Source organism: Oryctolagus cuniculus, chromosome 1, assembly GCF_964237555.1.
Source record: "Oryctolagus cuniculus chromosome 1, mOryCun1.1, whole genome shotgun sequence".
NCBI lineage: Eukaryota > Metazoa > Chordata > Mammalia > Lagomorpha > Leporidae > Oryctolagus > Oryctolagus cuniculus.
In genome coordinates, this window is record NC_091432.1 from 185,962,000 (window position 1) to 185,979,427 (window position 17,428).

Sequence of the window (17,428 nt, forward strand, 5' to 3'; positions counted from 1 at the left end):
TGGGTAGATTTCGTATCTTAGCTTTTGTGAATTGAGCTATAATGTACATGCGGGTACAGGTAACTCTTTCATATGCTGACTTTGTTTCATTTGGATAAATTTCCAGGAGTGGGATGGTTGGATCATATGGTAGGTCTATATTCAGATTTCTGTGGTATGTTCCATACTGGTTGAACCAGTTTACATTCCCATGAAGAGTGGATTAGGGTACCCTTTGCCCACATCCTAGCCAGTATTTGTTGTTTGTTGATTTCTGTATGAGAGCCATTCTAATTGAGGTGAGGGAAACCTCATTATGTATTGGATTTGCATTTCCCTCATGCTAGTGATCTTCAACATTCTCTCAAGTGTCTGTTGGCCATTTCAATTTCCCCTCTTGAAAAATGCCAGTACAAGTCCTTTGCCAATTTAACTGGATGCCTTGTTTTATTTTATTTTATTTTCTTGAGATCTTTATAGATGCTGAATATTAATTATTTATGATTCATATTAAACAGATATTTTCTCCAATTCTATCGGTTGCCTCCTCATTTTGTTGAGTGTTTCTTTTGCAGTGCAGAAGCTTATCAGCTTGATGTTATGCCATTATTCAATTTTGGCCTTGATTGCATGTGCTTCTTGTGTCTTTTCCAAGAAATCTTTGACAATGCCAATGTCTTGCAGAGTTTCCCCAATTCCAATTTTCTCTAATAATCTAATGGTATCAAGTTGTAATTTAAGTCTTCTATTCATTTTGAGGGGATTTTTGTCTAAGGTGTAAAGTTGGGGTCTTGTTTCATACTTCTGCATGTGGAGAACCAGATTTCCCAGTACTATTGTTGAAGAGCCTGTCCTTGCTCCAGGAATGGATTTTAGTTCCTAGGTCAAAGATCAGTTGGTTTTAGAGGCATGGAATGATGGCTGGCATTTCTATTCTGTTCCATTGGTCTGCATGTCTGTTTCATGCCATTTAAAGACTGTTTTGATTATAACTACTTGGTAGTATATCTTGAAATCTGGTATTGTGATGCTTCTAGCTTTGTTTTGTTGTATAAGATTTCTTTAGCTACTCAGGATCTCTTGTATTTCCAGATGAATTTTAGCATCAGTTTCCTATCTGAGAAGAGTGTCCTTGGTATTTTGATTGGAATCACATTGAATCTACAAATTGCTTTCAGTAGTATATACATTTTGATGATATATTGATTCTTCCTGTCCATGAACATGGAAGATTTTTCCATTTTTGTCTTCTTTTATTTCTTTCTTTAATGTTTTCAATTTACATATATATATATCTTTGATATCCTTAGTTAAATTTATTCCAAGGTATTTTACATATTGTGACTTATATTGATCTTAGAAGTTCTTTCACAGCATGGCATTGTCAGTGTTTACAAAGGCAGTTTATTTTTGTGTATTAATTTCATGTTCTACCACTTTACCAACCTCTTCTATGAGAGTTAGTAATCTTTCAGTGGAGTCTTTTGGATCCTCTGTATAGAGAAGAATGTCATCTGCTAATAGAGAAAGTTTGACTTCCTCCTTTCCAATTTGTATCAGTAGGATATATATTTTCTTGCCTAATAGCTCTGACTAAAAATTCATCATGAAAGGATGTTGTATTTTATCAAATGCATCTCTGCATCTATTGAAATAACCGTATGGTTTTTATCCTTCAGTTAGTTAACGTGATATATCACATTTAATGATTTGAGTATGTTGAATCATCCCTGCAAACTAGCAATAAATCCCACTCGATCTGGTTGAATGCTATTTCTGCTGTGTTGTTAGATTCAATTAGCCAGTATTTTGTTGAGGATTTTTGCATCTATGTTCATCAAGGATATTGGTCAATAGTTTTCTTTCTCTAAGGAGATGCTATCCTTTTTATAGAAGAAGCTTGGAAGAATTCTTTTTTTTTTAACTTTTATTTAGCAAATATAAATTTCCAAAGTACAGATTTTGGATTACAATGGCTCCCCCCCCCATAACTTCCCTCCCGCCTGCAACCCTCCCATCTCCCACTCCCTCTCCCATTCCATTCACATCAAGATTCATTTTCAATTATCTTTATATACAGAAGATCAATTTAGTATATATTAAGTAAAGATTTCAACAGTTTGCACCCACATAGTAACACAAAGTGAAAAATACTGTTTGAGTACTCGTTATAGCATTAAATCACAATGTACAGCACATTAAGGACAGAGATCCTACATGGGGAGTAAGTGCACAATGACTCCTGTTGTTGACTTAACAAATTGACACTCTTGTTTATGGCATCAGTAATCACCCTAGGCTCTTGTCATGAGTTGCCAAGGCTATGGAAGCCCCCTGAGTTCACTGACTCTGATAATTTTTAGACAAGGTCATGGTCAAAGTGGAAGTTCTCTCTTCCCTTCAGAGAAAGGTACCTCCTTCTTTGATGGAATTCTCTCTTTTTAAATTGTTTTGAATAACTTAAGAATTGGAATAAATTCTTTGAACGTTTGCTAGAATTCAGCAGTTAAACCATCCGTTCCTAGGCTTTTCTTTATTGGTGGCATCTTTATTATTGATTCAGTCTCAGTCTTGGTTATTGTTATATTTAGGTTTTGATATCTTTAGGAATCAATTTTGGTAGATTGTATATATCCAGGAATCTATCCCTTTCTTCTAGGTTTCCCAATTTGTTGGCATAAAGCTCCTTGTGATAATTCCAGATGATTTTTTTGTGATATCTGTTGTCACATTTCCTTTTTTATCTCTGACTTTAATTTGGGCCTTATTTTTTATTATTTGTGCCAATAATTTATCCATTGTCTTTTTTTAAAAGCAACATTTCATTTCACTTTTTGTTTCAATTTTGTTTCTTTGGGAAGTGGGTCATGTTATCTTCCTAATTTTGGCTTCTTGAATTTCTGCATTTATTTTTAGGCATTTGTGGTGATATTTGTTGGTTTTTTTCCAATGATGGCTTTTATTCCTGAACTATGCCTCTGTGGCTTAGTGGAATAGCTGCTCTTTTAGTGAAGACCCAGAAGTGTATGCTGAGTGTAGCCAGGGAGCTCTGATTAGCTGCTAAGATTGGGTAAGTATCCAGGGTGACACCCAAATTGAGTGTAGTATATCTTTTTTTTGGCAGAAGGGAGGATTTCATCACCTCTATTGGTGTAATCACACCCTTACCTCCTCTTCCAATGTGGTCAAGTCTGTGTGTTAGCCCTCAGTGGGTACAATATGTATGTGTACTTCCATATGAACTACACAAAGGATCTGCACAGTCTTTGCTATGAGCGTAGCTCCTGCTGCAATGACCCACCCCCAAACAATCAGGAATTTCTGAGTGTGTGGAGTCACATACAATGATTGCTCAGAGACCCAGCTACACTCTGAAACCCTCTCATGCAGTCACAGAGTTTCCACTGTCTCAGCACACAGGTCTCCCACAGTCACAGGGTTAAAAGAATCCATTCCACCCTGCTAGCCCGTCCTTTCCACAGAGAGTCTGAGACATTCCCAAATCCAGCTGCCTGTGGCTGCTCCACCAAGGTGGTTTGAGCCCTGAGCCTGTGATATGTTGAGAGACTGAGGCACCTCCTAGTTTATGTGGGTGCCCAGGCCGCTGTGCATCCTCCCAACCAGACTCAAAGTAAGTGGGGAACATGGATTTTTCCCTCTGGCTAAATCCCTGGGTCACATCAGTACACAATGGCCACCTACCACAGCCCTTACTTGTTTCACAACAATGCCTTCTCCCCTTTGGTTACTGGGTCTATACAATAATCTCTGAGCCAGTACTAATGTCTGAAGGGTTCCTTCTCGCAACCTGTTGCCAGGTACGCACACCTGAGCTGCTGCAGTTGTCTCTGCTGATAAGATGGAATCTGTCCCTGTCAGTTTCTGTGAATGCACAAGGGCTGACATAACTGCTACCTACTTATGTCCAGAATGGTTCCTCCCCTCTCTCAGTTGGTTGCTGGGTGCCTTTGTTGGGGAGGATAGGGAAAGTGAAAGTGTCCCCTCCTTTGTCTCTCAGTAATTGGGCATCCTGTTCTCCCCAGGGCTCTGGGCTGGACTCAAGGACAGTGTAGTTCACTAAGCTCTCCCTCTGGCTATATCACAATGACATTGGCTGCTGCAGTATGATCTCACCGTGATCTCCAAAGCTAGCACTTTGGTTCAGAGCTTTGGTTGTGTCCATGCTCATTGTTGTAGATCTGCACCTTTCACATAGATCCACAGCATCTCTCCTTTTTCCACAGAATCTCCACTGCAGTTTTCCCTCCAAATCTCTTCTGAGAATGCAATAGTTTGTACATATATATGTACAATATATATAATACACATATATGTATGCATCCCTTAGCCTAAAGCAGCCCACACTGTTGCTCTTCTGCCATCTTAAAAGCCCCTAAATCAAGGTTTTGTTAATTATGTTTTAATTGAAAAATCAATTATAGCATGATCTTCTCCCTACAACTATATCACTGTTTCACTCACTCTTCACACACACATAAAGAGACATAAACACATCAATTGTCTGATAAGATTAGCATCAAATATTAAATTTGTTGATGTATAGGAATTAGGAAAATTCACTTTGGCATTAAATTTTTTTTAAAAACATGATTTTAGAAGAAAATATGGTTACTATTAACATGTTATTCCTAACATGCTATATAAAAGTTTTTGTGAAGCTTTCTAGTATATCACCACAATATAGATAGGAGTTATTATTTTCCTTTCATTTGATTCTTATGCTCTTTAGTTTACTGCTTACCTCATTTACCTGTTTTTCACCAGAACTTAATGTATGGCTAATTTCTCATTTTGTCTTTTCTGTCCCCTCCTGGAATCTATACATGTTGTTATATTTTTGCATCTGTTGTCATTAAATGCCATTTACATATAGTGGGTACTAAATGTATACATACTGAACTGAATTTCCTCTAATGACTGGAACTGCTCAAGAATTTTTGTTTCATATACTTCTCTGAATCTCCACAATTTTTCATCAGAAATGTCATTAGTAGAAATTATGTACTACCATAATTTTGTTTTACTACATTTTGAATATTTCCTTTTTTTTCATACCTTCCAAATACTTGGGATGTTTGTGCATTTTTTGTGAGTAGTGAGTGAAAAATGAAACAAGAAAGTTGCAGGGAATAATCTCAATTTACACTTTAATTCTTTTTATTACTGTATTTCTCAACATCACTACCAATATTGTACTAAAGAATCACAACCTTCTATTCTCCAAAATACAAGCCATGATGAGAATATTACAATTTCTACTAAATGCAATATAGATATAAGATATTTCAGGGCCAGCACCACGGCTCACTAGGATAACCCTCTGCCTGCAGCGTCAGCACCCCGGGGTTCTAGTCCCTGTTGGGGCGCCAGATTCTGTCCCAGTTGCTCCTCTTCTAGTCCAGCTCTCTGCTGTGGCCCAGGAGGGTAGTGGAGGATGGCCCAAGTGCTTGGGCCCTGCACCCACATGGGAGACCAGGAGGAAGCACCTGGCTCCTGGCCTCAGATCAGCACATCGCGTGGCCGTAGCAGCCATTTTGGGGGTGAACCAATGGAAGAAAGACCTTTTCTCTCTCGCTCGCTCTTGCTCACTCTAACTCTGCCTGTCAAAATATATATATATATTTCAATAAGTTTCACCCCAGTGACTGTCCAGTGAAGTTCCAAGATTTGAGCTCTTATACCCGAACAGCTCCATCTCACTGAAGACACATGAAATGCAGTGAATAAAATCTTGTATTCTTATGATTCAAAAAGAGAAAAGTATAATAGATAAAGGCACTAACTACTCTTTAATAAATAACAAGGGAAAATAAGTATGTACATAAATAGATACAACTTTATATATGTGATTTCATGACAGGGATGAATGGAGATTTCCATTCTTGTGTGTGTGTGTGTGTGTGTGTGTGTGAGAGAGAGAGAGAGAGAGAATATGAATGAATGAATGAGAATCTCATGTGCTAGTTTCTTCTGATTTATTCCCTAGATGGCAGCACTGACCAGGAGCTTAATCCATGTCTCCCACATGAGTGGCAGAGGTCCCAAATACTTGGGCCATCTTCCACTGTTTTCCTAGACCATTAGCAGAATTGGAAGTGGAGCAATGAAGACTTGAACTGGGTCCCATATGGGATGCTGAAGCTGCAGCTGGCCTTATCCACTAAGACACAAAGCTGGCCCTGAGATTCACATTCTTATGCTTCCATAGTAGCTGCCTTTTTCTATCCCTGCAATAGTATATCAGACTAGAAAATAAGTCCTGTTAAGCTTCAAGCTGTGTTTTATTCAACCTATTTGCTGCACCAAATGCTTTCCTATCTACCTAGCAGAGCTTAAGCAAATACTTATAGAATGTATGTAAACAATCACATTAATTAGTTAATTAATTCAGCTACATTCCTCTCCCCAATATGCAAAGCCTGCACTATATCCCACTTCATCTGGTCACCTTTCCAATAGAGGCAGCCCTGTCTTCTGTTTTGGTGCTCAAGGACACCCACTTTGCTTTAAAGGTGCTTTTACAGAATAAATGGCCCTTTTTACATTAGCTTTATTTCAGAACTCCTTATAAATGGAGAAATTGTGCTCATGACCTATGTTCCCAGTAACCAAACTCAACTTTTCTAAGAAAGATTGTGTTCAGTTAATGAAAACAATGTATTATTTAAGAAGCATAACTGTGGGTAAAAATGAACATTTATGAAAGATAAAATATGGTTATCTCATGAAAGAAATTTCTTGGTTATTCTGGTTTATAAATTTTCATTAGGTTTTTGTATAGGCTTTCCATGTCTAACTCTATTATGTAGTTCTATTAACAAATGCTAAAATAACTATTATTTGAAAAGTCCTATTGTTTAGCTTAACAAACATTAAATATTTAAGTGTATGATTTTTCTCATCTTATAACTGTGCTGTATATTTTCCTAAAAAATGCAATGTTAAAAGCGGATTCTTTGAAAATCAAACTGAAATTCAGCAGTTACTACAGAGTAGTTTAAGAACTCAGAAAACAGGACAAATTTGGTCTAAGAAGTAGACAACTTGAAGTGTTTTAAAAGTTACTGAGGCCAAAACAATTCTACGAATTTCTTCAATGACTACACTTACAGATTACCAATACTGTAGTTTTATATATGATACTGCAATTTTACAATGATTTTATAATATACAAGTATACTTTAGACAGTTCATGGAGGGGAGTGCATTTAGACTAATGGTTAAGATAGCTGTGTTCCATTCTGGGCTCTGACAGATCCTGGGAGGAGGTGGTAATATCTCAAGTGAACGGGCTTCCACCACTCATGGAGAAAATCTGGATTGAGTGCTGCCTTCCTTCTTCCTCCTCTCTCTCACATTTCCACTCTTAATTTTATAAAGATCTATATTCAATTTACTTAATGATTGTATAGTTAACCCTACACTAAGTAAAAGAGTTCAACAACAGTATGAAGAAAAAAAAAACACTCTTCTTCAACAGATGAGACAAGGGCTGTAAACAATCATTGAATCTCAAAATGTCCATTTCACTCCAATATACTACATTTCAGGTACTCCATTAGTTACCACAGATCAGGGAAAACATATGGTATCTTTTGGGACTGGCTTATTTAACTAATTATAATGGTTTCCAGTTGAATCCATCTTGCTGCAAAAGACAAGATTTCATATTTTTTTTAGAGCTAAGTAGTACTCAATATTACATATATACTATATATACTATATACTATATATATAATATATATATACTATAATTTCTTTTCAAAAATATTTTGTAACCCTTATGACCCTTGTATGTATTGCAGGCCTGTTAGTCCCCACGGACCATAATCACCTTGTATCATATACAAAAATTACTCAAATAGAGTTTGGACTTCTGACTTTGGCCTGGTCCAGTCCCTGATCTTGCAGGCACTTAGGGAATGAATCAGCAAGTGGAAGATATGTGTGTCTTTGTCTGCCTGCCTGTCTCTCTCTCTCTGCTTAATATGTAAAAAATACAGGGAAATACAAATGATCATCTTTGTTCTGTGGTCTGTACTACAGTTTAGGTAGAATTTTTTTGTTGATTCATCTTGGGGCTTGGTCTTTTTCTTTTAACATTTCTTAGAGATCTACCTGTTTACTTTATTTTGCCACTTCTAGACCCAGATTGACATATTAGAAACAACTTTCTTTGTCCAGCCTTTCTTAAGAGAAATTGTCCAACTTAATTTCTTGGTGTCCTTATGGATATGTCAAGTTGCAAGGCAGTATCTTCTTTTGGACACATTTCGGTATTCTGTTGCCCCTGTCTCATTTGAGAGAATATGTCATAACACACTTCTTAGTTTCTATCAGTAACTTTCCCAGCTGCAAAAAGCTGATATGCCATCAAAACTTGGGGAAATCACTGAAGAATTACTGTAGGGATATCCTGTACTGCTTTCATTCATTATAGTTTATATTATTTCGTGTATAGTTTATATTATTTCGTGTGTAGCCTGGAAAATCCACATTATGCTAATGTGTGGGCTGTGGATGAAATTTAATTTTTTTTTTCAGATATAATATCTCATCCTGTAAGCAAAACATGGATTTAATCAGGCGATATTTATTCTACACAGGAAACCCATTCCTTCAAGCATACTTTGAACACTTAACATTGTGTTCCCTCAAACCTGGATTTAATATTAATACAGCCTGTTTAAAAACTTTCATAATGATAGTGAAAATCCACTGTTTCCTGCCACTTAACTAAGAGAACCCAGTGTATTGAAATCTCAGTCAAAACATAAATTCTTCTTTTTGACATAAAATCATACCTATAAAAGATAATCTTTATTTCTGTTATGTTTAAATCACACAAAAAGTTATTTAAAACTATATCAGAGTTGTTTTTATATAATTATAGTATATATACTATGTAAATACATACAGTTACTACTGTGAGATTTTCTCATGTAACTTGGAAAATTTTTTAAAAAATTTCAGAATTCCACCTCCACATGAAGTTACAGATACTCATTTCTGCTTTCAGTCTGATTTTAACTCAACTTTTAGATCAAAACTTCATTTGATAAGACATCAGAGAGGAACAACTTTTGGGAGGCCATTTCCCATTTTTATCTTAAAAATGATATAAAATTACTATTATTCTTTCATTTTTTTCTTTACTGAAATAGTTAAATCAGCAAGAATTCAAAATCTTGCTTCATGAGCAGATGGTGAAATAACACACAATCAGGTGATCACATTCAATTTAACTTTTAGTTTGTTTTGTATTTTTTCCTGTTCTTTAATAGGTCATATTAACAAGGAAAACCAGAGTCTCTGTGTCTCCTAACTTGGAATGGATAGGGTACACAACCTAAGTTGTATGATCAGAAGGGGTTCTTGGAGGAAATGATACTCAATTTCAAGTCAGTGTTAGCCCTGAGGTGACTGAGAATTCCAAGCTGAGAGAATTTCAGTGCAAAGTATCTATTTTAAGTTTTTGACAATTTAGTCAAGAGAAAACAGGTTCAATGGCATTTTAAACGCTTCAAGTTCAATTTCCTTGTTTATGAAGTAGCATAAAGAGGGGCTTGAGATTTAGTTCTACCTTTTCATATTTATTTATCAGTAGTTATAAAGATTCATTTCCTGCTATCTCGTCACGAATAAGCGAGACGTTAGTCTTTGCAGTCCTAAGGACTTGCACTTGAAGAAAAGAGTTTAAACAAACTTAACATCTGCTTTCATGGAACTTCCAGTTGTTGTGGGTTCTGGAAATCCCATTTCTGTATAATCGTCTCCCACCACATGCTTCCCTCTGCTCTTTGGAAGGAAGGCATACATATAATTCTTAGGATTTTTCAAGATTTCATGTGAACTGTTCAATATCTTACATTTTCATGTATGTTAATGGGCAAATCACTGACTAACAAGCTTAACATTTTACTCTGCTCATAGGCAATTCATCATTTAGTACAGGCATTCTAGTAAGCTTAGATTATTTTTGTGCTTACTAGAAAATTAAATGTCTTGTTATTGAATGTCTTCACAGAAAGGATACCTCTAGACTCAAAATTTGATTTTTCTCCTTTGAGAATAATAATATTGTGCTGTATCTTTCTTCCTTCATTTTTCCTTTAAAAACCACTTGTTATCCTGGGCATTGCTTTAGTACCAGGAATTTCCAAGAATCCTTGCCTTTAAAATGCTCACAGTCGGGCCTGTGTTGTAGTATAATGGGATAAGCTACAGCCAGCACCACCAACATCCCTTAAGGGTGCCAGTTTGAGTCCTGGCTGCTCCACTTCCAATCCAGTCCCTGCTAATGTGCCTGGGAAAGCAGTGGAGGATGGTCCTAGTGCTTGAGCCCTTGTACCCACACAAGTGACCTGGAAGAAGCTCCCTGGCTTCAGCCTGGCCCAGCCCTGGCAGTTGTGGCCATTTAGGAAGTGAACCAGCCTCTCTCTCTCTGAACTCTGCCTTTCAAATATATAAATGTTTAAATTATAAAAGAAAATACTTACAATCTATGGGCTAGACCCATGTGTAAAACAAATATTTAGCCATAAAATAAAATAGGCTAAGAATTAAATATGACAATGGGACAGGGTTACTAGGTCACAAAGGAAGGAGAGATTATGAAGAAATCTTCAAAGAGGTAATATTTGATATGAATCTTCAAGAAAAATCAGGATGTTTATTATATATGTGTATATATATATAATATGGTTTAGAAATCTGAAAAATGTGATGAGACTGTTTTTCAAAAGATTTATTTTATTTATTTGAAAGAGTTAGAGAGAGACCTTCCATCTGCTGGTTCACTCCCCAAATGGCCACAACGACCCGAGCTGAGCCTGTCTGAAGCCAGGAGCTTCTTTTGGGCCTTCCATGCAGGTGCAGGGGCCAAAGTCTTGGGCCATCCTCTGCTGCTTTCCCAGGTGCATTAGCAGAGAGCAGAGAGTGGAGCAGCTGGGACTCGAACCAGCGCCCATATGGGATGCTGGTTCTGCAGGCCGGGGCTTTAACTCGCTGCACCACAGTGCCAGCCCCATGAAGCATTTTTGAAAAGATGAATGATTTATGTAAAAATAAAATCAAATGAAGGAGAAGCGATCTGAAAAGAACTAGAGTCATTGAAAAGAGGGATGCTGCTGGATTTACCACTGGGAGGTAAGAGGGAGAGGACTGAATACAGAACACAGGAAAAGGTGAGGGACTTTGGATTCCTACCTCCACGTGTATTCTGATCTTCTCCCAGTGTCTCCCATTAGATAAATTTAACAGGAAATCAGAGAAACAAAGAGAAGTATCAAAAAACTAATCCCTGCAATTCAGGCAGAACACTAGAAGTATGCAGAGTGGATCTCTGCATACAAATACAAGTGATGATTTTTTCCAGTAGAACCCTGGACATATCAATCACACTTATTTTAATTACTATCTTGATCATTCCAATCATGTTGTAACTAGGTATCTGGTAGTTTAAAGTTATATTTTGGATCTTAAAAAAATATCTAAGACTTAAACCAATATTCATTAATAATAATAAATAATAATAAATGCAATGTTGGAAACCTTTCTGCAGCATTATTGGACATCTTAGCTGCAGTATCCATTAGCTGTCCGTGTCATAGAGCCTGAATACGTGATTCTGCCTTTGAAGTCTATATCCCTGAGTAGGGGCAAAAGTGGAAGATTATCTATCCGTTGAAATACTTTTAAGTATTAGGAGTGAGCACTGATTATCATGAGTATTTAAGTTATTCATCTTTACTCCTTGTGTTTTCTTTGACAACTGTTTATAATTCCAATCCTAACTCTTAGTTGTATTTCTATTCATGCTATGTTTGCATCAAATTCCAGCATAGGATCTGCATGTGACACAGCAGTCAGTTGCTTTAATTGGCTATCAATTACTTACCATTTTTCCACCTTGTTTTCCTCAGGAGACACTGAATTCCCAACACTCATGCATGTATACTTGCTCAGAAAAAGAACTTTTTCATGTCTCAAGGTTATTTACTTCTAGCATTGAACTTTAGGAGGCACAGACAGTCAAAGCCAAAATTAACAATTGGGATTGCATCAAATTGAGAAGTTTCTGTACTGCAAAAGAAACAGTCAGGAATGTGAAGAGGCAACCGACAGAATGGGAAAAAATATTTGCAAACTATGCAACAGATAAAGGAATAATAACTAGAATCTATAAAGACATCAAGAAACTCTACAACAACAAAACAAATAACCCACTTATCTGTTGCATAGTTTGCAAATGTTTTTCCCCTTCTGTCGGTTGCCTCTTCACTTTCCTGACTGTTTCTTTTGCAGTACAGAAACTTCTCAATTTGATGCAATCCCAAATGTTAATTTTGGCTTTCACTGCCTGTGCTTCTGGGGTCTTTTCCCAATATTGCACAGCTAGAAATTAGCAAACTTAGAATTGAAACCAAAAGAATGTGGCTCCAAATTTCTGCTCTTAATCCCTATATTCTACTTCCCCCAGAAATCAGCATCCATCATGTTCATTTAGGAAATGCTGACCACCATGATACAACAGATCCATAGGATAGCTTAAAGGTTAGTAAGTGAGTCATTTTAGTCCCATAGAAGTGTTACCTTCCAAAGATTACTTGGGAACATAGTCAATCATGTATGAAGATAAATATGCAGGGAAGAGAAGTATTTCTTAAGTCAGTTCAGCCCTTGCCAAGGGGCTCCATTCTAACAAATCACATCATTAATCAGAGTTCCCTTTGCACTAGTTTGCTTGTGTCTTTCCTCTCTTCTACCAGAACTGATTGCTCATTTTCATCTCATTACTCCCTTTGCACTTAGGCAAGTTTAATTTTTCTCCTAGCTGAGAGTACCAGATATAAATATATAAATCTAGCCTTTATAAAAAATAAACAAAGCATCTAATCATTAGGTAATAATTTGAAAAATTCAAGTCATTTTTAAGAGATCAATTTAAACATCCTTGAATTTCATTGTGAAAGGCGTGTCTATCCTGGGGAATTAATGCCTGTGATGGATTTTTTAGGAGTTCTTTATTTGAAAGGCAGAGTAACAGAGAGGAAGAAAGAGAGAGTGAGAGAGAGAGCTTCTATCCACAGCTTAACCCCCAAACAGGCTGGGGCTGGGCTAGGCTAGAGCCAGGAGCTTGGAACTCCATCTGGGTCTTCCACATGGGTGTCAGCAGTCCAAACACTTGGGCCATCCAACATAGCACATTATCAGGGAGCTGTTTCATAAGCAGAGCGGCCAGGACAGATATTGGGATGCCAATTTTGCAGATGTATCTCAACTCACTGCACCACAATGTCAGCACCCTTCCCCCCAATAATAAGTGGATCATACAATGCTTCCTCTGAAAACTCCCAATCCCTGAGTTACTTTGAGTTAATGCAATTCTGAAACACATAGAAATTCAATATAATGTTGCTTTCAGTCACACTTAGCCATTTTGTTTTATTATAATTTAGTTATTTTAGCAATGACTAGTTGAGGTTTAGCCGCTGTTTATAGATCTCTGTTTTTCTCACGGTAACATGTCCAATATTGGTCAGAATGAAAGTGGCTCATTTCAAAACATTTGAGGAATTAAGCTGCCATAATTCACTCATTATGATCATTGGGCCCAATGTCTTTGCTGCCTCCTGCAAGTAGCTATAAAAGTGACACAATATGCAAACACAGGGGGGAAATACTGCACTGTATACACAGTAGAGACCTGGCACTTTCTACTGCAATCTGAAATTATAAAGTTTTCTCTCAGAAACACTGACTGACATAAGGGATTAAGATAAGAACATGACCCAAAAGCCAAAGATAGCCAGAGTTGTCAAGTATATGTCAAGATATTCAGATCAGAACAAACATGCATCACAAATCAGTTCATTTCCTTCCTTTTGTACCTCAGGACTGACTGAGAATGTTGGCTTTATTACAAAGTGGGGAGATTTTTGTCATGCAGTGTTTTCACAGGGTTTGAAGAGTTTGTCAGTTGTACTTTTAACTTTGAAAGGAAAAGCCTCTCTTACACTTTCATAGGTAGATAATTGATTGTTATTTATCTGTATCTATAGATAAATATATAGTATATAGTTTTTTTTTCTTGTACAGAGCTACAGTCATTTGAAAGTGACCATCTGGCTGTCAGGTTTTGTAAGGTTGTAGGGAGAAGCTCACAACTGTTTAATCCCTGGTACATCAAAGCATGGCTAGTGCAGTAGGGCTCCTCTGGTAAGATGCCACCACACACATCTAGCAAGATGGAGAGCCAAGTTAAAGACAAAAAATTAAATTAATTTTACTATCAAAAACACAGCTCTTATGGCCCCAAGTAGATGGAGTAGACTATATAAACATGGAGCAGCCCTGCTGTGTTCTCCTTTTTATATGGAGAAAGGTGCCCCCATCGAAACAGTAGGCACCAATCAGGCTGCAAAGAGGTAGTTATGAGGGAGAAAGACATTTGGTTTCTGTGTGAGTCCTTGTCCTTGCTCTAGGTGTTCAAAGACAAGTAACTAATGCTGCTTCTCGCCACAGTTTCCCACATGTGCTTTTTTATCTGCCTTTCTGAGCCCCATTACTACACAGGGCTGCTGGTACCCAAAGGCTCCTGCTGATTTTGAGACAGCAACCCACAGCTGCCCTAGCTCCTCGGTGTCTTCATAATTAGGTTGATGTCCAAAATGATTTGAGGACAGTGCCTCTCTGAATATCTTACTTTCCATGATGCTCAAAGAATTCTAATATTCCCCTTCTTTTATTACATTTCTTACCATTTACTCTCAATGGGCACAACCACAGGTTGCTTCCTGATAAATAAAAGCCTGCCAGTGCCATTGATTACTACAGCAGGAGACAACGAGAGGAAAGGGAGAGGTTGATTTGGCAAAGGGCTAAGATACTGAACACTTGTTGTAAACACAAAGATTGAAAATTTGGAGAATTTAAAAGCAAAATGAATAGTCTGGGCCCCTCTCCACTGTAAATTAGTATTGCCTGTTAAAGCAGAAGCATGGGCAAGTGCACTCACGTGTGTGATCACACATACACTGACACATGAAGATCAGCAGCACTGCCACCAAACCAACCTCTGAGATTTGCTTCTCAAGGATCAGAGGAGAGTTATAAAATAAAGACCAATGAATCTTCATTGTCTATCCTTCTGAGTCCAAGCTCAATAAGCCAATCTTCCATATTTAATTATCTTTTCATCTTCCCTTGTAGAATTTTCCAATGTTTTTCATGGTGATTTGGATCATTTAAAGATGAAAAACAATTTGTTTTTTTCGCTTGGAGCTTTGACTGCCTTAAGAATTGGCAGATTCCTCAACATTCTTTCAGGAGAAAATATTAGTATTGGAACGGCTGTGAAGAAAAGGTTAAGTTTTTGGTACCAGAGGACTGTTTTTAGTGAGTACATGCTCCTTTATGCTATTCACCAGGGTCCTTGCTCTTGAAGACTCCCAGCTTGTCATTTTCATTGGCTTTTTAATAATACAACCTAGGCCATTGGTAATTCCTCAGTGCTTTCTATTTATCACTGCCAAGTACTTGCTGCTTAACCTGGACCTTGCCATAAGCCTTCAAGGAGCAGCATTCTTTTCTGAAAGCCAGGCACTTAGATCTTCCAAACTGTTTCAATCCTTGGCACTTCTGCTAAAAATGTCATTGATGATGACAGCTGATGCCTGTTGTGGTCACAGCTACCTCAAACTCATTTCAATGGGTCATCGACAATATACATATATCACTGATTTTCTGAAATTCTAGATAATTTTAAGCTGAGATTTTCTGCAGATGGCTCTTCCTTTTATTTTTTCTAATTATTATTTTTCATCATGCTATTGAAGATGGTTGACATCAGCACCAGCAGAGAGAACAGAAGTATTGCTACCATTAACTGAATTCTATACACCACTTTCTTAGATCAGTTGTTCAATATAACAACAGATCAATATCAAGATCAGTATTAGTATCATTCTGATAACTTATTTTATTACACTGCACATTACTCTTTGTGAACTTCTATATAAACATGCTGCTAACTTATTATTCAGTTTTTTATACTATTTCCCTTGCCTCTGTCTTACCTTCTTCCACTTCTTTTTTTGGATGGAAAATTTTCTGTCTTGTATTCTTCTGCTGATTTGAAGTTTCTCAAAAGATTTCCAGTGTTCCCCTTTCCAGTAAACACATGTATTAAACTCTAATTTTGAAAACACAGTGTATAGGTCATCACTATTTTCTATTCCTCCTGCCCATTTTGTGCAAAGTCTCAGACTTTATGAATTAATTATTGCCTTGACCTCCATAATCTACTAGAGTTAGTTTTATTTTTCTATGTAGTGAACAATGTTCATACTTGCTTTACAGTGAGCATGTCATTGATCTTTCTGATCGTAATTATTACTTGTTCCTGATACTTTCCAACTTTGAAATTTCTTTCTGAAATGTATTAATTTTGGGTATGGGCATTCAATATGCAGTAGGATTTACTACACTTTGTCTATCTAATAATGACTCTATTTGTCAGTGGAGAAATTTCTAGTAAATTTGGGGCAGGAGCTATGGTGCAGAAAGCTGAGCCATTCTCACTTGGGACTCCTGTGTCCCCTGCAGGAGTGCCAGATCAAGTCCTGAATTCTCCAATTTTGATTCATTTTCCTTTTAATATGCTGGAAAGACAGCTGATTAATGGCCAAGTACTTGGGTTCCTGCCACTCAGGTAGGAGACCCATTGGAGAACAGGCTCTTGGCCTCAGACTGGCCCAGTCCTGCCTATTGTAAACTTTTGGGGAATGAATGGATGGATAATGTCGCTCCCCGTCTTCGTGGAGGAGCGACACTGAACCCTGGCTAGGCTTCATATCCGAGTCACGGCACCATTATGTCGCTCCCCCTCTTCGTGGAGGAACGACACAGGACCCTGCGCTGTTCTTTTGTCTGCTCGGCCCTCCCCGGGTTTGCTGCTGGTTCTTCCCGGGTTGGCTACTGTCCCTTCCACCTCCGTGGAAGGGCGGTTCCCCCTGCCACATTCCCCACTTCCGCGGGGGAGCAGCACACCGCCGGCCGGCTCTCTCGGGGGCTGCACAGGTGTTCCTTCAGATAGATGTTCCCCTTAGATGTTCCTGGTGCATGTTGTCTCTCTCCTCCTTTATAGTCCTCTTCCACCAATCCCAACTCGGCTGCCCACACGCCGAGTACACTGCTCTCCTCCAATCAGGAGCAGGTCCTGCTGTTTATTGGTTGAACTGGAGGCAGCTGTGTAGAAGCTGTTTCTCCCTTCTCAGCGCCATATTGTGGGAGAGCAGATGCATAGAATAAGTCTTAATTCCAGTAACTTAGTCTAGTCCGGGTTGCTCCCCACAGATAAGCTCTCTCTCTCTCTAGACAGAGAGAACGATCACATGAGAGGTATCTGTCATTCTTTCAAGTAATA